Consider the following 23,131-nt stretch of genomic DNA (forward strand, 5'->3'; position numbering starts at 1 on the left):
GAACAGACTCGAGTGCCTGAGGGCAAAACACACCATGGAAAGTACGGCTTACAGCCCAGCCTGCCATTACATCCGGAAGAGGTGGAGTATTTTGGAAAATACATCGTTTCTCTAGGAATGCCTGGCCTTACAATGCTCAGCAAAACTGAGCTTCCCACTGCGTAAGTTAAAGAAAAAACCAACCCAAAACCAAAAAACCCAAAGCTTTTGCATAAAGTCCCTCTTCACAGAGAATCTCCCAAATCCCTTCTACGACTTTAAAGACTCACAATCTAAATTTTCCAAAGAGTTAAGTCTTGCCTACTTTTACACTGAACTGCTACAGAATGGAGCACCATTTTAACATTAAACCATTAAACTAAGTCACCTGACCTCCTGAAGTCCCTTCCAACCTAAATTACTCTGTGATGCTAAGTAGAGTTGGTTTACTCAAAACTGAATTTTGGTAAGTTGGAAAATAATTTTGGGAAAAGCTGTCTAACTCAAATTGAAGACCCCTAAAAAACTAGATTTAGAAAAACAGCATGGAAAATTTAGAGTAATGCTCCAATTTGTTTTGGTACTGAGTAAAGTCTGTGCAATCACATGGGACTTTTTTCCTGCTTCACTGTTCTGAAGCAACTGGAAGTGTGAGAAAAATTGTTTTCAAGCGAGAATATTACTTATTCCATAGTGTGGGCTTCTGCTCATCTTCCTTGTTCTTTGCATCTGTCATGAGGGAGGGGAAACAGCTATTAAACAACATTCATCTCAAAAAATGCTCTCACTTACTGCAAAGAGTTTTTTTCACTACAGCTGCACTCAAAAAAGTTCCTAGCATTCTCTTAAATTGTCAACATTGTGACTCTATGGGGATCTGACAACTGGTTAAAAGAACTAGAAAACCAGGTACATTTTGCCATTTCTTACAGACATTTTACATAGCTCTACCAGACCAAGACTGGGTGAAACAAGAATTACTCAGAGGCAGAAATACTGCAGTACTGGTCAGAGTCACAGCTACAGCTAGTTTGCTCTGCACTTCACCTGGAAGTGGATTCTGTGATTCCCCTACTCATTCTACTTCATAAATACAACTCTGCATACATTTTTCTGGGTTTGTTTTGTTTTGTTTCACCCTCTCAGATTAATACCAAACCACAGACTTTCTAACAGGCAACATTTGCTCCTTTTCCAGCTTGATAGGCTGTTAAAAATGCTGAAGATGCCTTCTATTCCACTATCTGATAGCAGTAGGATTAGAAAGTTTGAGGAATCTGGACTTTACTCACATACCTATTGCAGTCTATTGCTTGAAGATCAAGGTAAAAAATGAGTAAATTCTAGTTTGTTTCTCAATCTGATTTATCAGATCCTAGCTTCTCTGTTGAACCAGAATTTTTCTTCTAATCAACATATGAAAGATTGCGTTGGACCGTTTTCTTCCTTTGTCACATATCACATCCAGTTTCCTTGGAAAAGTTCTCATCTGCAGATCATTTATCCAATAAAGCATGACGATTCCTTCAGAGATTAACAGTCTAATCTTAAATTAGACCGACTACCCCTCATGAAAACCAACAGGTCTGTGCTTTCCTAGCTATCTACTCAACTTTTACTGCCCTCAGTGGAGGTAATGCATGGAAGTAAGTGTGACTATGCTGAAATAAGTTTCAGATCATTCAACTTCTGATTTCCTGGGAGTGGGGAGCATAGAGAAAGATTTTGTAAGAAGAAGAAGAATAAAAAAAATAATTTGACTGTTAATATCTTTGAAAGATACTGTAGTGATACACTGTTAGCTACTTACAGGACTTATATAGCAAGCTTCCTTGAGAGCTGTGAACATATTTGACTGCACAGATGCCCCCTGTAATTTCACTTAAAAATAGCATTACACAAGTGATTAATGTATCCTGGGGAGATTGCCCTGCAGAATGATGCCATTCAGTGGTCTAGGTCACAGGAGAAGAGAGGTTCTTGGGGTACAGCTACTGGAGAAGACAAAAGACAAGATCAACTGCCTCTCAATTTCAACTGACCATGGCCTATATTTTGGGACCAGAACAAACAGGGTTGTAGTCTCAATAAAAGACATGAGTTTACAAAGGCCCAGCTCTGCTTCTTAGGAAGGCCAGTGCAGTAAGCGTAGCTCTGCTAACACGTCAGCAAGGGCAGGAGAGTTAATGTCACAGCACCACTACATCTGTTGTGTGATGCCAGTGACAGCTACAGATATGAAGGATGCCTTCTACTTCTCCAAGTTTTACCTGAAGCCTTTTTACTGTGAATATCTCCACTGAGAAATAAATTCAGGGAAAAGATTTGGCAAATACTGTTAACACTGACAAACCTCCGAACACGCAGCACAGTTAGCAATACCACTAGGGAGAACTAACAATCATGTACCACATTTTATTTTGTGTTCCCCTGTTCATTTACAAACTAGTTTATACGTAGTTCAGAGATGACATCACCTGCCACCAAAATCTTCCCCTCTTTGATGTACGTCCACAAACAGCAACTCCACAAAATAAATACTAGAACCACCTCTTGAAACTAGAGACCAGAATAGCACAGAAAGACAGTGCAACTATCCAAGCTAACATAAGGTCAGGTCATGCCCCACCAGGAAAAAAATAAACCATTTAAAGAGAAAAGGTGTTATTTTGCTTTACTGGAATGGGTTAGCGGATAAAACGCTGGGGGATTTGGTTTGCATTTCCAGTTCTTTTCCAAACTTCTTCTTCAACATTGGCTAAGTTGCTTAGTTTTAGTAGGCTCCAAATGTTACTCCTTTCCTACTTAGATGTCTAGCGTGGTTATGGATGGCTGACTTTCAACATCTGTTTTTGTCCATTATGAAAGACAGCAGAGAATTACATAGAGCAGAATACCCATTGTGCTCCATACCATGAACACGTATCTATTCACTTGACTGTTAGGCAGGTCTATAATCACGGCATCCTGTGCTAGCAACCAACCTCTCCATTCCTGGCCACGTTTTACAACAGCTTGACCAGAAGCCCACAGGACATTTTCCCATACCTCCGTTTCTTCGTGTGAAGTAAACCAGTCAAATATCTCTGCTAATCAATGGAAGACTAATTCCATACTTAAAATCCATGCTGAAAGGTACTAGAGAGATGACCAGTCTCTGCTACGAATGCACTGCTGCCTTCACCTACAGTAGAAGATTGTTTCTGCACTTCTTATTTCCAGTCTCAGATCTCAGTTTGTCCCTAGCTCCTTTTTGCAGTCTGACAGCTGCTGTAGTTCTGCATAATCACAGAGCACAGAATAAGCATAAAACTGACTCGAAATCTAAACTCCATTTCCAAGTGCATCCTCTGCTGTCTTTCTGAACAAGCCTTTTCTCTGATCTCCACCTGTGTTCTCCCCTTCTCCCCGTTGGTTACGGGCTTGCCCAGTTTGCATGTGGATGTAAAGAGACTGGTATAGGTAGCCACCAGGTACTGGTAAAATACAGCTGCATTTTCTATCATCTTGCAGTATGTTCAAAATCACATGTCAACAACAGAGTTGAAAAAAATCAGCAGTAGAACATAATTTCCCCCTACCTCAGCATTTTCTCACCCTTTCCTAAGCTTCTTTGCAACCAAGGGCTGAGAAAAGTACCACTAGGCCATTTCAGGTCTTCTAGATAACTTTTTATACCACCTCCATCGCGCGTGCTGTTATTCAGCAGTTACTGCAGATCTCAATTTCAGTAGGATTTGCAAGTCAATCCTCTATCTGTAAATCCCAGATGGCTCAGTGATTTTTAGCACAGCTATTGATCTCCTCATTCATACATACCAGCTTCTGGACAAACACACCCAGCTGCTCTCATCAGCCCCGTCTGACTGCCACGAGGAGAAAAGAGGACTTTGTGAACCCAAACGCTACCCACTAATAACACCGCCACTTTGAGAAATAAAATTAGGCAGGAATAAGCATATGGTTTGCGCGTTTGCCTACCTGATAGAGATTACAAGGCTGCTGCCAGGCTCCCTCCCTCGCTCTGCAACAGCTGTGCTTTCAGCAACTGAGCAACAGCCTTCCTAAGCGTTGTGCTCTGAAAACGCACACGCTCTACACACACCCATCCAGCCTCGCTGTGCCAGACAGCCCCTTCTCCTCCGCTGTCAGCCAGCCGAAAAAACAAGTTGCAATTCAATGACCAGCTCCCATATGAAAGGGAGATACAGAGGTTGGAACAATCAATGCAATTACCCATCCTGAAAACAGCACGAGGCTTTTCGTAAAATGAGAACAATTGGGTTTTATCTGCCCTCTTCCCCCCTCCCATATATTACCTATAAATGAAGAAGGTCTTTAGCAAATCCCTGCATATTTTATGCCAGCTGCTGTCTCTTTTTCATTCTGTCTTACACCACGGCAGAACAGCAAGAACGATTTAGGCTTCCCGGCAGTGGGGAAGGCGACTGTTCCTTACCTCCGCCAGGCAGGGATTCCCACCTCCTCGCTGAGACCTCCAAGGAACCATTTGTTCTGATAAGTGATAGGTGAAACCAGTTTCAGAGACAGAGAGTTGTCGAAGGGGAGAGGAAACAAGCCAAAGGTCCAGCTAGCCTTCCCTCTCCACCCATGCTCTTTCCCTCAGACCACTAAGCTTGCTACCATAAATCAAGCCTCCACACGGCTGCGGCAGTAGTAGGAAATTTCAGACAAAGTGGCGTGGGTATTGTATACTACTGCCACCCGTTCACATTTTAAACACTATTTGTTGAGCTTTGTAACATGCAGTTTGTCTCCTTCTGCAGGGAATTACTCAGGCAGGCAGTCACATGGCTGCAGCAGCACAATTAGAGGATTCAAACCGTGCTAAGCTCTTCAGGGTTTTGATCTGGAAATCATATGGAGTGGGGAAATAAATAAAACCAAATGATGATGAGGAACTACTCTCTTTGTGCAATTAGCAGCTTGCAACTCTCCCAGTCCACATTCACCCAGGGCTTGCTGTCACAGACAAGCTCTGATTTACATAGTAGTGTAAACCTCACCTAAGTTAGAAAGGAACCCATTAGTACATGAAGTTCGAAATAGGCAGGCAAACAGCCTGCAACACACCCTCAATAACAGAATGGCTGCTGGGGAGACGAGGATATGTATGAATGTGAGTTTATCAGATTTGGGGGGCCAGAAGTTTCAACAGTATAAAAACAGTTGAAACATTTAAATTCAAATTCACGTTCCATACAAGCCTTCTCCAAGGTTCAAAGTTGTTCACAACCAGGAGAACAATTTCAGGGTTTCATAAAGTCTAAAGTGATCTGATAAAAATATTTGGATCTGAGATTTTGGGTTAGAACAGCTCCATCATAATGCTCTGGAAAGTCTTTATTGTGCAGAACACAATAAAATTAGCAAGGAGTTGTTCGTAAATGCACAGAGACCTCTTGGCCTTTGTCATGGTGGGATCAACCATGGAGTTTGTGTCTGATTTAAAACCTAGCCCAAGCCAGTTCTTCCCCCCCCCGCCCAAACTTAAGGAGCATTTAGATTCATTGCTGTGGTGCATCTGACTGTAATGACAGACTCCTGCAGCTATGGTTTGGACATCCCATCAGCACGGCCAGGCATTGTGTTAGGATGTGAGCCCCAATAAAAAGACCTCCATCTCTGGTGGATGCTGTCACGCCCGCCCTGTCCACATGTAGTTAGGCATACCCCCTATGTTCCCCTCGCCTCTCAGGACCATGTTTGCTTCATTTGCTTCAGTTGATAGACTGCTTCTAGCTTTCAACTTCTTTCACAAATTGCTTGCAGTATTTCTTCCCCGATCACAGTTTTGCTTATTAATTGTTTTCTTTCTATTTAAGTTGCGTAATGAGGTAGCCAGTTTCATTTTTACCAATTCACTGATTTTACAGATTAATTCATGTAATTGTTCATTCTCTTTTCCCAGGGTGTCCCTCCCCCCGCTCCCCACACCAAATACATATTGCTACAAGCAGCCTTGTCTCTGCATCCAAGTCCCTGCACAACACAGCTCTTGCTTATAATTCTCCTTATGGTCAGGGGCAGTACTGATGCTGCCAAAATCCATCCGAGAGCCAGCCGAAGACCAGAATCTTGCTTGAGGAGGCACTAATGGAGGTGCACAGACCCGCAGCGGGAATGGGCAGCTCCTCAGCACTTTGCCCCTCCTCTGGTCTGTGATATCTGTCCCTCTGAAACTTTCTATCTGATCCGATCCAGCCTGGAGCACTTTCAAATACAAATCTTTCAGTCTTCCAAAGTGCCCCTGATGACTATGTACTGCTATCCTCCACTGAGGAGGGAGCTGAGAAATGGTGGATGGCTATGACCACAAAAGTCAGTGCACTGGAAAATAAGCTCAGGAAAAAGAGGTGCTACTGGAAGGAAAGGTGCATACCTGACCCTGCCATTTACATGACCTTTTTGCTCATTCTGAGCTGGTGATGTTTGTGGTCAGAGTCATACAAACATGGGTTGATCTCCCAGCACACAGCACTTGAATACAGGCCCTGGCTGTCTCTTGGGATTCCTGCACCCTTTTCCTCTCCCAAAATCTTTCTGCTTTGGGTATGACACCCCTCTGACACTCTTGTCTCTCCAGTAAGCTGCCCTTTCCTTACCCATTCCACTTACCCCCTGCAAAGTACATGCAGGGAAACCTACAGGAAATTAATATTCACAATAAAAATGGAAAAAAGAAGATGCCATTGAAGACTGCTTGGGTTGCTGGAAATTTCAGTGTGGAAGGCCCCAAACTCAAGGGGGACTCAGTGATGGGATGGATTTGGTGTTGGACTCTAAATGAAAACTGGCACGTATGAAAAGGCTTAAAGCAGAAAGCTGACAGAATACACTGATTTCTGTGATTTTACTGTCCTAAAACTATTGACCTCTGGAAGGAACACATAGCACTTGTTTAACTTTTTATCTTGCTTTGGCACAGAAACCTTTACAATAAAGAGAAAAAGGGGAGCTTAAAAGCAGAGTAAAGTCCATACAATGGGGATCTGAATCAAAATCTATTACCTGTCTTGTGAAAAAGACAGCAGCGTGTACCACAGTTGCCCCCTATAAATCACTAGCTGAACAAGAAGCAGCAAGTCAAACGGACTAGTGCTACTGCGTGCTTTCTGAACAGTTAGGAAAGCAATATCTGACGGTCATCTCATGAATGTCTTTGGTGGCCTGACACACAGCATTGCCCAGTTTCATCTTGAGAGGCCTGTGCTTGTCTGCTCCAGTAAAGAGAAGTTCTCCCCTCAACCCAATTTGTCAGTCTCCAGCCTCATCTACATTGTGACTCAGGTTAGTTGCTTATAACAACTGCTTAGCAATGCAAGGCATACTCTCATTAAGGGGATCAACATTTACTGAAGAATCAGATGTTTCCTCTTGCCAGTTTCATCATGTGTGGTCTAAAAAAACCCCAGATCATAAATCTTAGTATTTTAAAAACAGTAATAAATATAGAAGAGCATTCTGTGTGACTGCACTTTGATTCACTATGTGTGGTTGGTCTATTTTTTCACTTTCTGTGCTTTAAAAATAAACCTCAAACAGCTGTGATTCTGGCATGTTCACGTGACTCAGGGAGCTGGGATTCCATGAGACACCACAACATAGAATGAAGTCGCGTGCTGTGCTCCTCACAGAAAAGCTGAACATTTTGGGCAGCCATCATTCTTGGTGCAGCTCCACTGGGTTCACTGAACTCAGTACAGTGTGTCCAAACCAACTGTCTTTTGTTTCTGCATGGTAGAGATAAACATGAAAAAATAAAACACATTTCATCAAAATGCCAAAAAACTTTAAGACATATCAAAGTGGAAAATGGGCAAAACAATCTGGTGTCAAGCAGAACGTATATGTGAAACAGAGACAGCAATACTATATCCTAGTTTTGCTAGACAGACTTATTTTTAATGCTCTATCTCTGTGAAGCAAGCCCATCAAATTATTTTTACTTTCCTGAATATAACACGTTTTAAAAAAAAAAAATCCCAAACCCTGTCTACTTTAAGCTCCCTAGAAATAATGTGAAAGTAATGCCTACCAGAATTTTAATGACATGGAGAGATTTACTGCAGATTAAATTTGATTAAGTATTGCTAAATAACGAGGCATTTCAGGGGACTGTAAGATAGTGAGGGAGTTCTGCATCCAGTCTTTTTTCTGTAATACTTTGAGTAATTTACTAATATAGTTCATATTATGTAGTGTTTCACACAGGCAACTGAAATGCATGTTTAAAAAAAAAAGAAAAGGTAGTCCATAATATAAATATTCCTAGCATACAAATGCTGTTTTTCAGAGGAGGTTCACAAAACAAAAATGCTTTGGAAACAACAGTAATACTTGTACAGCATCTTTCATTTTCGAAAACATTCAACTGAAAGAGTAACCAATTAATCCTTACAATGCTCCTTTGAAATTCATAGATTACTAATTCCCCTTTTACAGATATGCCCACTGAAGTAGGACAGTAAAATTATTTGCCTCAAGCCATAGGGAAAGCTAAGGCTAAAAATCAAAGGAATATTGACAGCTAACATGTTTCCAGATGCACATCTTAAATAATTCTTAATGAATAACCCATCATTTTAAAAAAGTGCGTACTGAAGTTCCGTTACAGGTCTAGTGACTGGAACAGGTCTTGGTGGTGGTCCCTCCTCACTGGTTCTCTGTGCAGCACCTACCACACTGCAGCCCCATTCCCACCTGGCTATTAGAGAGTACTTTAGTACAACTAATTTAGCAAAGACCTTCATGCAATGGGTAGCGTAAATGAATACAAATGAAACTTTCCACAGTCTTGCACCATACATGGTTTTGGTTATCCACTCAAAGACACGATACTGTACAGAAGGCATTTGGATGCTGTGCAGCATCAGATCATGCCAAGCGTAAATTCTGTATGGCACACACCCTTTACAAAAGCAGCCTTATTTTCAGCATAGTTGCTTTCATTATCAAATTCCAGTAGTTCTTAATGCAAGCTTGTTCCAAATCCTTCCCAATGAGGAGGGCAGTAGCTCCCTCTATATTGAAGGGCCACATGATTCTGGGAGAAGAAAAATAACTATGCATCTACGTGAGGAATAGTTCAACCATAAATGCACACGACATCCTTTTTAATACACAGACAGCTATACTAGGGTAAAAGTACAGGTACAGTTGCTCGGCTTGATGATGTACGAGTCTCCCCCATCCATTCAATCTGGATGCTGTAGCCAGAGCTATAACAAAAGCAGGGGAATGAAAATTGCATGAAAATGGTCCTCAGTATCCTTTGAGAGAGGGGCATCAAATGTGATCAGTAGCTCTGTCGACTGCTATAAAAAGATAGGCTGTAGATTCACGAGGGCCGAGCAGGTGGCATTCGGAAAGAACAGAAGAAGCAAACATGATGAGACTTGGCTTCAAGGTCAAAGCTAAAAGCAATGGTAGAAAAGCAGTTCAAGCCACAGGGAGAATTCATTTTTCTGTGGGTATCTTCATACCTTGGCTAGGAATTCTGGCCAGCACCTGGGAGCCAAATTTAACCCTTTGTAGATCTACTAACCTGCATGGTGTCTTTACTGAATAAATTTCTTAAAAAGTTCTGGGTTGCTTACCTAAAGCTCTTTGTAATGAGAGGAAGTTCAAGAAAGTCTACATTGTCCTAACAGTGAATCTAAATATAGACCAGACTAATTTGTTCTTGTCTCACTGAAGGTCTGGAACTGCCTATGCAAAAACTTGGGTTAAATTCTCTCACCTTAGCTTGCAAGTAGTTCCATGGAATTTGGGGCTGTCAAGGTAGTGAGAGAGAGAGAATAGCAAAGCAGGATTACCATGACAAAGCTATTATCTGGCTTTAACATGGAAGTGGATGCAGGGGTCATCTGAAGGATCTCAGATGCAAGTACTGGTGGTTTTCACAAACAGCTGTATCTCTCTCATCCTTTCAAGATATGTGTATTTTTACAACTTACTGCATGTTAAACAAGGTAAGTTTTAAATAGGATCGAGGGTAAAAGAAAGCATCTGAAGAGAGATGCTCACACTTTTGGATGGTGGCAATACAACTCAGGTGAAAATGGTCGTCTTCAGAACACAAAGTGCTGGGAACAGGTGAGAATGGGAAATGAAATGGCCAATACACCATAGAGAAAATACCACACAGGGCCCATGTTGTGCCTAATACAGCTCTCCTGAAGTCAAATAGAATAGACTTTCATGCTATTCCTAGTGATAGAATAGAATAGACTATTTCAGTTGAAGGGACCTACCATGATCATCTAGCCCAACTGCCTGACCACTTCGGGGCTGACCTTAAGTTAAAGCATGTTGTTGAGGGCATTGTCCGAATGCCTCTTACACACTGACAGGCTTGGGGCATCAACCACCCCTCCAGGAAGCCTGTTCCAGTGTTTGACCACCCTCTCGGTAAAGAAATGCTTCCTAATGCCCAGTCTAAACCTCCCCTGACACAGATTTGAACCATTCCCACGCATCCTGTCACTGGATCCCAGGGAGAAGAGCTCAGCACCTCCCTCTCCACGTCCCCTCCTCAGGAAGCTGCAGAGAGCAAGGAGGTCGCCCCTCAGCCTCCTTCTCTCCAAACTAGACAAGCCCAAAGTCCTCAGCTGCTCCTCACAGGACATGCCTTCCAGCCCCGTCACCAGCTTTGTTGCCCTCCTCTGGACGCATTCAAGGACCTTCTTAAATTGTGGGGCCCAGAACTGCACACCGTACTCAAGGTGAGGCCGCACCAATGGTGAATACAGTGGGATAATCCCCTCTTTTGACGGGCTGGTCATGCTGTGTTTGATGCACCCCAGGACGGGGTTTGCCCTCTGGGCTCCCAGGGCACACTGCTGGCTCCTGTTGAGCCTGCTGTCAAACCAGCACCCCCAGATCCCTTTCTGCAGGGCTGCTCTCCAGCCACTCTTCTCCCAATTTATACTCGTGCCCGGCGTTACTCCATCCCAGGTGCAGGATCTGGCATTTAGACTTGTTAAATTTAATCCCATTAATCATAGCCCAATGCTCCAATCCAACTAGATCCCTCTGTAAGGCTTCCTGTCCCTCAAGAGAGTCAACAGCACCTCCCAGTTTGGTACGATCAGCAAACTTGCTAATGGTGCATTCAACTCCTGCATCCAGATCGTTGATAAATACATTGAACAGAACTGGCCCTAGAACTGAGCCCTGAGGAACACCACTGGTGACCAGTCGCCAACCAGGTGCAGCCCCATTCACTGCGACCCTTTGAGCCCTGCCATTCAGGCAGTTCTTCACCCAGCGCACCATAAACCTGCTCATCCCACAGCTGGACAATTTGTCCAGCAGGATGGTGTGAGGGACAGTATCAAAAGCCTTACTAAATCCAGAAAACTACATCCACCACCTTCCCTTCACCACCAGGCGGGTGACCTTATCATAAAAGGATATCAAATTAGTTAGACATGACTTTCCCTTTCTAAACCCATATTGGCTGTGCCTGATGATTGCATTATTCTTTAAATGCCTTTCAATAGCATCCAGTATAATCTTCTCCATAATTTTTCCAGGAACTGAGGCTAGACTAACAGGTCTGCAGTTCCCTGGGTCTTCCCTTATGCCCTGATTGCATATAGGGCAACTTCTATACCAGGCAAGATCAGGGAGAAGGGCTGCACAAAACACGCCTGTGAAGCACACAGCCTTGTGTGTTAGAGAAAGAACTCGTTCCTGAGGGCTTAGGAAGCTGCAGAGACAAATAAATCTCCAAACACTGGTTTAAAGTTCTGTGCTCAGTATGGCACTCAGGCAAACCCTTAATATTCAGTGCCTGCATCTCATGCCCCCAGGGAGAATTAAGTGTTTGTGAACCGTGGCCTGAATGACCTGACAAAGAGCTGGGAGCATTGAGAGGGTCAATGTTTCACAGAGCTGGAATCAGGTGGGTGCAGCAGCAAAATGCCTTAGAAATTATTATTCTTTTGTTTTTTAAAGGACTGAAAGAGACCAAAGGAATAATCTTTTCTGACCCCCCCATTTAAGAAGATTGTCAGAAGACATGTGCAGAAGATGCCTCACTCCAACCACTGTGAGCTTCTTAAACAAAGAAAGTACCCAGGGACATCCAGATCGTTGGCGAGAAATGCTTATGCAAACAATTATTTTTTTTTTCTTCTAGCAAATCTATGAACAGAAGTTTCTTTTTTTCCAGTACCAAAAGCCAGCAACCATTAATTGGACAAAAACAGGCATCTGAGCACTACAAAAGGGGGATTTTGGAAAGCCATTCTGTGGGAGTGTCCTGCCTTTGGAATAGATGTAACCAATGGAAATGCAATTGAGTGCTACACTGGCCAAGTTTGTTGTCACAAACAAACCTGAAGGGCTGGATCTGAACTCCAGTTTCAGGAGGTGTGGATTTAGCTTATACGCCAATTCCAGAGCCTGAGTCCGATCCCAGGCGTGAATCCATATGCAGAAGGGGAAGAGATGTAGGTGGGGTTTTGAAATAAGCCTGCAAGCTCCTTTGCCATCTTGCTCAGTTGGCTTCAATTCCTTCAAGCAAAATCTACTTCCTAGTACACTTCTTGCTATTTTCAGTTTATGCGCCTCTTAAACTGTAGAGATCATGCCTAAGAAAACACAATAAAATGCTTATAAGTAATCTCTGCTATATTCACTGTAACATCAAGCAGACAGTTTTCATCATAACACCCACCAAAGGGCTGTCTGAAAGACTCATCTATGACATGCATAATCGCACTGCCACTTACTGTAATTTACTCTATAAGCAAAGAAGAAAAAGTAGGAAACTATTAAGACTTCCTTAAATTACCATAACGACATCAAAATTAATTATCATTCAAAACCCCCTGTTCAGCTATGTGCCATGGGTTTTGAAAAAGACAGAAAAAATGTTAGAGAGTAACCCTTGAGACAACAGGTGGAAGAGGCTGAACCAGCAATTGCCAGTACTGAGGAGAAAATGAAAATTTTGCTCTTTTAGAACCAAGATCCAAACTGAATTCCTACTACGGCATTTTTAATGTATCTCTACTTTCTAACTTCTCAGAGAAATGCTTTTATTCTCTTATTTAACGTTTGAGAGAGCACAGACTGCACTACTTGCACAAAGTTAATGAAAAAAACCATTTGTACACTTCAAAAGTAAAGTTCAAAAGAACCCACACAAATTTTTCCCCAGTAAATACAAAACCCTAATACAATACCAGGAGCTCACTTAAGATTAATGCAATGTAGATGATGCAATTCATGCTGGAGGTATCAACTTTAGAAAGAAATGTCTTCCTCCCATGTATGTGTTGACCACCTTGAGGACACGGAGTACTGTTTTTGGGAACACCACTGAACTAATGGGAGATAAAGTTCCTCTTTTGTCCTCCTCTAACATGTTCTCCTTTGGTCTGTAGCCCTTTGAGATGTGCAGCCACAGTCTTAATTTGCATGAACCCCCAGAATCAATGCAGGCTGGGGGATGAAGGGATTGAGAGCAGCCCTGCGGAGAAGGACTTGGGGGTACTGGTGGATGAGAAGCTGGACATGAGCCGGCAATGTGCACTCACAGCCCAGAAAGCCAACCATATCCTGGGCTGCTGTAACAACAAACATGACCAGCAGGTCGAGGGAGGAGATTCTGCCTGTCTACTCTGCTCTGGTGAGACCCCACCTGCAGTACTGCGTCCAGCTCTGGTGTCCTCAGCACAGGAAAGACATGGACCTGTTGGAGCATGTCCAGAGGTGCACCACAAAAATGGTCAGAGGGATGGAACACCTCTCCTGTGAGGAAAGGCTGAGAGAGTTGGGGTTGTTCAGCCTGGAGAAGAGAAGGCTCTGGGGAGACCTTAATTGCAGCCTTTCAGTACTTAACTGGGGCTTATAAGAAAGATGGGGACAAACTTTTAGCAGGGTCTGTAGCGATAGGACAAGGGGTAATGGTTTTAAACTAAAAGAGGGTAGATTCAGACTAGATATATGGAAGAAATTTTTTGCGATGAGGGTGGTGAAACACTGGAACAGGTTGGTTGCCCAGAGAGGTAGTAGATGCCCCTTCCCTGGTTCAAGGTCAGGTTGGAGAGAGTTCTGAGCAACCTGATCTAGTTGAATATGTCCCTGCTCATTGCAGGGTAGTTGGACTAGATGACTGTTAAAAGTCCCTTCCAACCCAAACCATTCTATGATTCAATGATTCTATGGACCCTTGTTCAGGTGTTGAAAGTCACCCAACTTCCCTTACCTGCTATGTACAATCAGACGGAGCACAATCCACAGCCTACTGCTGTGACTCTTTTGAAATACAGTGTCAAAAATAATTTACTGCTCCAGCATCAGTTGGCCTGTGCTCATCACATCAAGGATCACCCTCACAATTAGCACAACACTTGGGAAAACAAAGCTAACTAGCTTGACCAATACTCAGACTTCATCAATTTGTTGATAAAGCTACCTTTGTAATGGAATGAGACCATCTTGTCTTCTACATCCTGGCAATTAGCAGCCTTTTTGCTTCTCTAATCTCAAATTTAAAGAATTAATGTTCCCACTGCAAAAAAAGAAAGCATTCTCTTATGGGTAACACTAACGTTTTTGGTTTCCTAAATTTTTTTCAAAGAAATCAAACAAAAAATCCAAACCTAAATTGAATTCACACAAAAAAATAAGCCGCTCAGCTAAATTCAGCTGCAAAGCTGATGTCTAATACACCACAAATCAATGACAACACCTACAAACAATTCCCAAATTTTCAATGAAGAAAGGTCACACCTCCACAGGAGGTGCAAGGAGATACTGTAGGAACCTCCCTGCAGGGGTGTCCACAGGATTTGATTCTACTCTGAAGGGGGTTTTCACACAATGCAGAACTGTGTGATGCACCAGTAGCTCCTACAGAACAAATCAAAGCTCCTTGTGCACCAACCCTCCCAGGTTAAATCCCAGTCTGTGACCAAAGAAAGAAGCCACAATTGCTAAGGGCAAGAGGGAAGTCTAAGCAAACCAACCAACCAGACAAGTCAAACTAAACAAGAATTTAAGATGTATGGAATTCCTCTTCTAAACAGTAACATCTCTGACCATGAAGGTAAGAACTTTGGCCTTTGAGGTCTTGTCTTAGAGAAGAATCTTGCCTGGCAACCTTGACACACATTCACACATCCAGCCACAACAGGAAAACAGACTCTCAAATCCTTTAGAGAAGCCCCTCAGGAACACTCAAAAGTCAAAGAAGAATAGTGGGTTATTTGTTCTTTTGGCAAAACATGAATCAATTTATGGCCCCAGCTCCCAACCTCCATCCTCTTCTATACATTCGCTACCAAGAACCTGGAACTCTGTACTCGATGAGGTCACTTCTGCAGCCATGTCAACCCAAAGAGTGGGTCCCTTGCAGCAAACCTTCAGCGTTATGAATTCCTGTACTCACCCTATAGTAACAAAGTGATCTGGTGGCAAGTACAACAGACTGGGGTTTTTTTAATGGCAGAAGTGATGCATATTCCAAAGTGGTTGCCAAAACAGTGAAATAGAAAATTATCATACCACAGTACCTGGGGAAGGAAAAATACATAAAGAAAAAAAAAAAAGCCTCTACCTTTACATTCAGAGTGAAATAAAATTAAGGGACTACAAAGAAAACCACATCAAAAAGGCTTCAGGTTCTGTACTGTGCCTCGAAGAGGCATAGGGTAGATTGTCCACTTAAGAAAAGACGAGAGGTTAAAGTACCTCCATAGCAGGGGATGCAGAGCTCACAGCAGCAAAAACCTGATTTCTTTTATCTTGAAATCTCTGCAGCACTGCAAGCTGTAGCCTTGGTCTCAGCAAGCCTTTGTGGTCTTTTGGTCAGGACTTCAGACAGGCTCATTAGGACATAACCCTTCATAGCCGTGCTCCACAGTGCCTGTATTTCAGGAAAGCTTCCTTCTACAGCTAGCATGAAACATCTGGGCCTTACCCTGGAGACTCTGGGTTCTTCAGAAGTCTGCATTGTTCTGTGGTTGACAACAAGTCCCAGACCTTCCTACCGCTGAGCATCTTTCACACTGAAAGTCTTCCCCCAGCCAACACTTATCAGAAATGCATCCGAGTGAAGAATATTGGAGTATCATCTCTTCCTCTTTCTAACATGTAAATATATCACTGAGCAGAGCCCCAGGGGGGGAAGTTAATTTCAACTTGTGGAGGTTTCTTACATATGCTTTTATTGTACCATGGAAGAAAAAAAAAAAACCACAACAGTATTTCATTCTCCCAAACCCCAATTCTCCACAAAAAAAGCAGCATTAAAGGTGTCCTGCATTAGCGAATGCAGGTGACTCAGGGGAAAAAAAAGGATCACGGGCCAGAATTTTGCTGAGCATATCTGTATCTCCTTGTCTACAGACACATTTATAGGCAAGTGACACCCCTCTTCCCCCAGTCAGGCAGGCCAGGGGTCCACTCCTCTCCTGTGTGCTCTTCATCCCCACCCTAAGCTGAGAGGACAACCCATCGCCTGAGTGAGTGGTACTAACAGAGGAGGTGCCTCCTGGGAGCTGGGGAACCAGCACTGCCAGTGCTCCACACTCTCAGCTCCTTTAAAAGGTAGACCACAGGATGCCGAGAAGCCAGGCAAAGGAAACCAGAAAGATTTCCAGCAAAATTTCACTTGCTTTCTGATTGGTTTTGAATTCCATCCAAAAGAACACTGTAATTTCTTGTCCATTTTGAATTCTTTCCAAAGAACACTAATTCTGACGAATTAGCATTTGCAGGTAGAAAACAAGAAACCATTTTGGTGGAGAGCTTCTCGCTTGTCTATCATGAAGTCATGAACCTGGGACACTTTCACTTCGTATTTCTTTTAACAAAACTCAGTAAAACATTTAGCCCACAGGCATACCATCACGTACTGGGTATTTCACATATACAGAAAACTCAAAAGTGCTCGAGAGTTCGGGGGGGTGGTGGGGGGAGAAATTACTCATCCTATTTTATGTACTAAGTAGAGAATTGACTGATAGAATTTTAGAAGTACCTAAAAGTGACCCAAGTACAGCTTCCCCATATATAAGACACTGCAGATTTCAGATCTGATACCTTAAGTCCTTCCAGGGGTAGAAGCAATCACTATAAATTTTACTGCGATGTTGTGAATCCTGAGACTAGATCATAAGGACTGTGAGACAGCAAACCCTAAATCTGTCACTGGCTAGAAACCCTCCACCTAGTTCTGAGGGCACCGAGAAGTACATTTTTAGCTCTGTTATAAATGAGTTGCGTGACTTTGTGCAAGTCACTTTACCTTTCCCTCAGCAAGCACTTCCCTTCATCTCCTTGGCCATCTTGTCTATTTAGATTGTAAACTTTTTAGAGCAAGGACTGTGCTTGCACTAGCGCTGCTCAGAGAGGCTCCAGTTTGCCAGAACTTCTACGCTTTATCATAATATTACCACTGCAATTAATAAAGACTGAAGGCTGATAACTATACATCATTCCAAAGCACTTAGGTATGGTGATGCCATCTATCATGTAAAGAAAAACAGTTGTCTCTTGTTTTGTCTTACAGACAGTGCAGGCTCTTTAAAACTAATTCACTATTTAGGATTGTTATAAATATGAAGAAAAAAACCCAAACCCTCTTAAAACCCGTAAGATCTCATGCTTCAAAATTTTGTGGCAGTCATTGTTTAACAAGGGGACACTTCCCCAAAACACTCTTCCTGGAATCCACTATACAAACCTTTTGTGAAAAAGGCAGATTAAGTGATTTTTAAAGTTAACTCCATGCTTGTTAAAAAAGTATGCATTTTGCCCATGCAGTTTCAGAGGAGAATCTCAAAACTGACCTCAAATGTCCAATACATTTTCTTGAATCTGTGAGCAGCACAATAGTGCCACTAAGGCACATGACATGTCCAGATCATTTCACTAAGAGGTTATTTCCAGGACGCCAGAGCTACCCCAAGGGATGCCCCACAGGAGGGCTGAAGAACAGCTACACACCTACCGAAGGAAGCTAGCAGGTCTGCAGGAGCTCTGGGCTACTTGCCCCCACACAGCCACCGCATAATCTTGGACACAGAACCTGCTCCAGATCCTCTTAGCATCTTGTGGGGATGGTGGTGGGGAGCCTCTAGCAGAGTCCCTGTGTCCAAATAAGAATCAAACTTTGCCCCACTGGCTTTATAGCATCAGCAAAGCTCAAACCTGCTTAAGACAGCAAAGAATATGGCCCAAACCAGCTTTTTTGCTCACAAGTGTGCTGCTTCCACACAGAAGGTCAAGCAAGCTGTAATTTATGTATTTTCCTTTGCAACTAATAAAAAAATCACAACATAGCAAGAGCCTTTATCCTTCTTTTTTCTTCCCTTTAAATTGATCAAAGCTTATTTAGTACAACTGTAAGAGGTTAAGATGCCATTATTTTGCTTTGATAGTTGCATGATGAATGAAGTTATAAAAATTTAAACCAAACATTTCAGTTGTCCCATAGCAGCTCTGATTGAAAAATTTGTTCAGCAAAATGAAATTGTTATGGGTACACTTCCCTTTTTTTTTTTGCCCCCTGTCCTATCATGTATGCCTTTTGGAGCTTCTTATCATAGGGATAAATGGAATGAACTCTGTCTGCTTTGCAGATGAACCATATCCCAATTAAAATTTTAGCTCAGAAATGTCTAATGGCTCTTCCTTCTTGTAAGCTGAGTTTAAGTCTCAGGTTTGACTTTGAGAATAATCATTTAGTTTTAAAGCATGGTTATGTCAATTAAAGAGATTTGCTTCACACTGAATCTAGAGCTCCAAAGTCTCATAAACTACTAATGATAAAAAGATCTCAAACTGCCTTCCTAGAAGTGGAATGGATGTAGCAGTTTAAAAATGCATAGTGCTTGATTAAATATGATGGTTTAAAACTAATTAAACCACTCATCACACTCCCCAGGGCCCGTATCCTGTGAAGAATTCAATTGGACTACTCGGGTAAGTAAAAGAACTCACTTGCTTATGTCTGTGCCTGAATTCTATAAAACTCATGCTCTGCTAAATGTACCCACACTTGTATATTAGTTTTAAAAGGATATGGTGGTGATAAATGTTTTTTAATAAAAGAAACTGAATTATTTCTACCATTTCTCTCTTGAATTATTTTCATGGTGAATTTCTTTCTTTCTTGCAAATCCAGTTTAGTGCTCATAAAATATATGTTCCCCGTGGGTATACTAACCATCTGCCAGCATGTGAGCATGTCCTAGAACAAATACATGAATCTGTGTTCCCAAATTTCCTAAATGATCAAATATTGTAAAAGCAATACTATCTAACGACTTCAAACAAATTTCTCATCTATGAGTTTCTCCTAAGTGAAATGCACTGGAGTTCAGCACGAGTAGGAAGGTAATATGACATACGGTAACTGTTACGATCACCCGAACATAAGAATAGGCTTGGCATAAGATAACAGTCAAAGATGCTAATAAAGATAGAAAGTGAAGTACATTACTGAACATGCATTTGTTGCACCCTACTGTGTATAAAGTTTAGGAATTGTGAAGAGACTTGCAGTCTTTTTTATTTTTTTGATCTTGAATTTGCAATCAGACCTATACTTGTGTTAAACCCGGGTACAAATCCTCTTTCCCTCTATGGCTTGGTCAAAAAACATGAAACACCTTTTTAGTTGCCCAGAACAGGTGCTTTCTAGTATCCTACTTTAATCATTAGAACCATTTACAATGATTGTAAGCCCTCAAATGACTACAAGACCCAGTACAAAGAGACTAAATTTCTGCAAAAGACTTAGCTATTTAGTCACCAGACTTCACGGAGCAGCAGCAGTACAGCAGTGTTTATTGCAATACCTGTGGCATGGAAACTACATTTGTGTCTAATTTCACTTACCTGCATGGTCTGTTTGCACTCTGTATGACAAAGTTAAACACTTGTCTGTGCACACATCTACCAGATGAATACTTATCTATGTGCAGCTATAAGCTAGCATCTTGTCATCTAAATACAATCATGATCTCTGGCCATTGCTGTTCTTTCATTTTCTATGCATCTCAGTGTTATTATTTACCTCCTACAAGCACAGAAATCCTGTATGTAATTATTACATGCTTCCTCCTCACTGTATCACTGTTACAGATCCTAGCATTAGTCACGCAGAAAAGGATGATATTATTTAACAGATGTTGCCCCCTAGCAGCTATCAAAGAATTACAAGCTCTGCCTGTCAGGAAATAGCTTTTGCCTTTTAAAAATCTCACAAGTTCACAGAGAGTTTAAGCTATTGCTTATTGAGACTAATAATTAGAGAAATTATTCACAGGATGATGTTTCTTAAGATCTTAATGCATACACTCAAGAAAATTAAGATGCTATTAAGGGTCACTACTATTTTGGGCCATAAGTGATGTGACTGTCTCTTACAGGAATCCAAGGTTCTAGTTAAACACCAAGGTACAGACACGGAGAGGGTTTGGGTGTGTGGAGACTTGTATTTCTCCAGATGCTCAGTGCAGCCAAGCTGCAGCTCTCCTGTGACTCTCCCAGGAGCTGGCAGCTCTCTGGAGGTCCCAGCTTGTGGAACCAGGTGAGCGCATCAGGACCGGATTTCATTGACAAAAAAAAAAAAAATAAAGAAAGTAGAGAAAACAAAACCTTAGCTCTTGGAACTGGATGGATAGTCCTGAAAATGTGAGCCCTCACATCTGAAACTCCAGAGTGCAAATAGAAAGCACTGCAAATTTAATTTAAAAATACCTCAGGAAGTTTTAGTGTCTTTTGGGGGATGTCCCATGATTTTAAGCTCTTGGTTTTGGCACTGCTATTGGAATCATCAGAGCGCTCTGACAACAGCCAGCTGCAAGCCCGAGACTCTCACTGGAGGCACTGTGACAGAAAAGAGGAGGGGAAAAACAGGGGTGGGAAAGAAAGATGATGAAGCTTTTAACATTTTTGAAGCCTAACTAGAGGCAGGCAAGAGTAGAAGAGAATGGTCCCTTGCAGCTTTTCCAAAAGTTGTATTGGTGAGTGCTTAATAATGTTATTAGGACATACAAAACTTTTTTTTTTTTTTTAAATTACTTCGGAAAGATGACAGACCTTAAAGGAATGCCTTGAATTTGCATCTTTATTTTTGTCCCCTCCCCCTCCCAGCATCCCAACTTTAATTACCACTTAACAGCTGCTACTTGGTTTTTATTATCATCAGCTTTTAATTATTCCTTAATATTTATCCTGCGGCAGCATTAATAAGCCCCAAATTTTCCATGCTTGTTTAGTTTTCCAATGTGCTGCATTTATTGGAAAATACATGGAAACACTACGAATGAGAAGAGAGTGCAGATTATTGCAGCCCAGTTGGCTGGACTGCAACTTGGAGTTCATCTTGCCTCTTGCCACCAGATGTCAGTGCTACATAAACTACATGGCACACCAGCACATAGTGGCACTTCCAAACCACACAGGCAATAACCTACCTAGGCTTGAAATCTCACAATCAACACAAAAAATAGCCATGGATCACACCGCAAGAAAATTTCCTTTCACGTGTCGCAGAGATGGTGCTATATTTGCCCATGTTGTATGGGTTTTGCTGAGTTTGGCTCACTTTGCTCCTTTGAATTTTCAGTTCAGTATTGGTAGAAAATGATATTAATCCAAGGGAATTTGCTTATCTTTTTAATATTTATTGCTTTTATGTATTTTAGGTGTGAGAAATAAACATAAGCAAAAAGAAAGCTGATGAAAGCTTATAGAAGACTGTTCTCTTTTGGGGGAGAAAAAAAAAGAAATTCTATGAAGTGCTTTGTTTCCAGCCACTACCCTGGGAGGTGGGAATTACAGAAACCACCCTTTCTTCAAACAGTTTTGTAATTAGGTCCTAAATACTGGTCTCCTGTGATCAGAGCCATTTGTGGGATCCCCAAAATAACCAGCTGATTTGACTGAATATGAGGGGGAGAGGCACCAGCACGCTCCAAGCACTACCCTTTGGTAGGGAAGCACTCTGAATACCCTACTACCACAACTGGCAGCCACAAAAATATCAATAAAAAGAGAAAGAAAGAGAAGATGATCAGTCCCTGAATGCTGAGGTTGTTTTTCCTTCCAGGCCCAGCGCATCCAGGCACATCTCTTTCCTTTGGTCCCCATCAGGAGGAACGAGCTGACCACCACGCTACCACTGAGGGACTTGTAACAGCAGCATCCTTGCAATAAAACGTATAAAAACATCTGAACACTCAGACAACTTGCTTGAGGCGACGCCAGCAGAGGTGCTGCCTGCATTTCATAGCTCAGCAGAGGACACCACCTCTCCCCTCATCCCTGCCTTCAGCGCTGGGGAAGGATGAAGTCAGCCCTGGATGAAACTCCTTTCTGCAGCCAGGAATATACCAGCTGGCTTGCAGCAGCGGGACCCCAGAGGTTATGATGCAGTAGCCCTGATGGGGAGCAAGACCCACGGGCACCGCTTTCTGATGCGCCCAGCTAAGCAAGCCCCCGGCTCTGACCCTTTTGGTCCTGCTCAAAGTTCAGAGCATCTGCTCTCTGGTCAGACAGAAAGTCAGAGGTACTTTCACACACCTATATTTTTTGTGATACACCTTTCTGATGTGTGGAAGAATGGCTCTTTTCCTCTGCACCAAGCCCTTCAGCAAGTTCTTCCAAATAAAATGTTTGCTCTCACTAAGAAGTTCTTTTCTATGCACAATGAATATCAAGAAATTATATAGGTTTATATTTAATAGGCCTCATTTTTTAGCAATAAAACGTATTGTTAATAAGTTAATAATGCTATTAATAACGCCTGTATTCACAGCAATGAATACAGTCCATAAAACGTATTACTGGGAGAAATTACTGTGCTAATTTATCAACGCACTAGACCAACCCAAAATCATTCTGGATGCGCACGTAGCTGAGTAACTTTGAAAATCTGACTATCCCTGATTGTAAGCAAGGCAAGCTACTGTTGAACTCATGAAGTGGGTTTTTTGTTTATATTTAAATTACTACAAAATTATGAAGCTCTTTCTTAACTGATAATCATCCCTCTAATCTACTAATTATTCCAACTCCACAATAGACAGAGTACTTTATAGTCTGATATCCCTAAATTGCTTTCATGTTCAATTACTCATAATTATACAAACAAGTC

General features: G+C 42.1%; 1 protein-coding gene across 3 annotated transcripts in view; it reads right to left on the bottom strand.

Annotated features, from left to right (window-relative positions):
- Positions 1 to 23,131, bottom strand: part of PHACTR1 (phosphatase and actin regulator 1) — a 310,398-nt gene that overhangs the window by 170,544 nt on the left and 116,723 nt on the right. Inside the window, exon 1 of one of the 3 annotated variants that reach the window (XM_052816445.1) lies at positions 3,961 to 4,050. The exons of the other annotated variants lie outside the window; for them this stretch is intronic. The gene's annotated coding sequence lies outside the window, so the exon portion shown is untranslated. Of the gene's footprint in view, positions 1 to 3,960; positions 4,051 to 23,131 lie in introns of those variants that run through there. 3 annotated transcript variants of the gene reach the window in all.

This window comes from Harpia harpyja, chromosome 1 (assembly GCF_026419915.1).
Source record: "Harpia harpyja isolate bHarHar1 chromosome 1, bHarHar1 primary haplotype, whole genome shotgun sequence".
Classification (NCBI taxonomy): Eukaryota; Metazoa; Chordata; class Aves; order Accipitriformes; family Accipitridae; genus Harpia; species Harpia harpyja.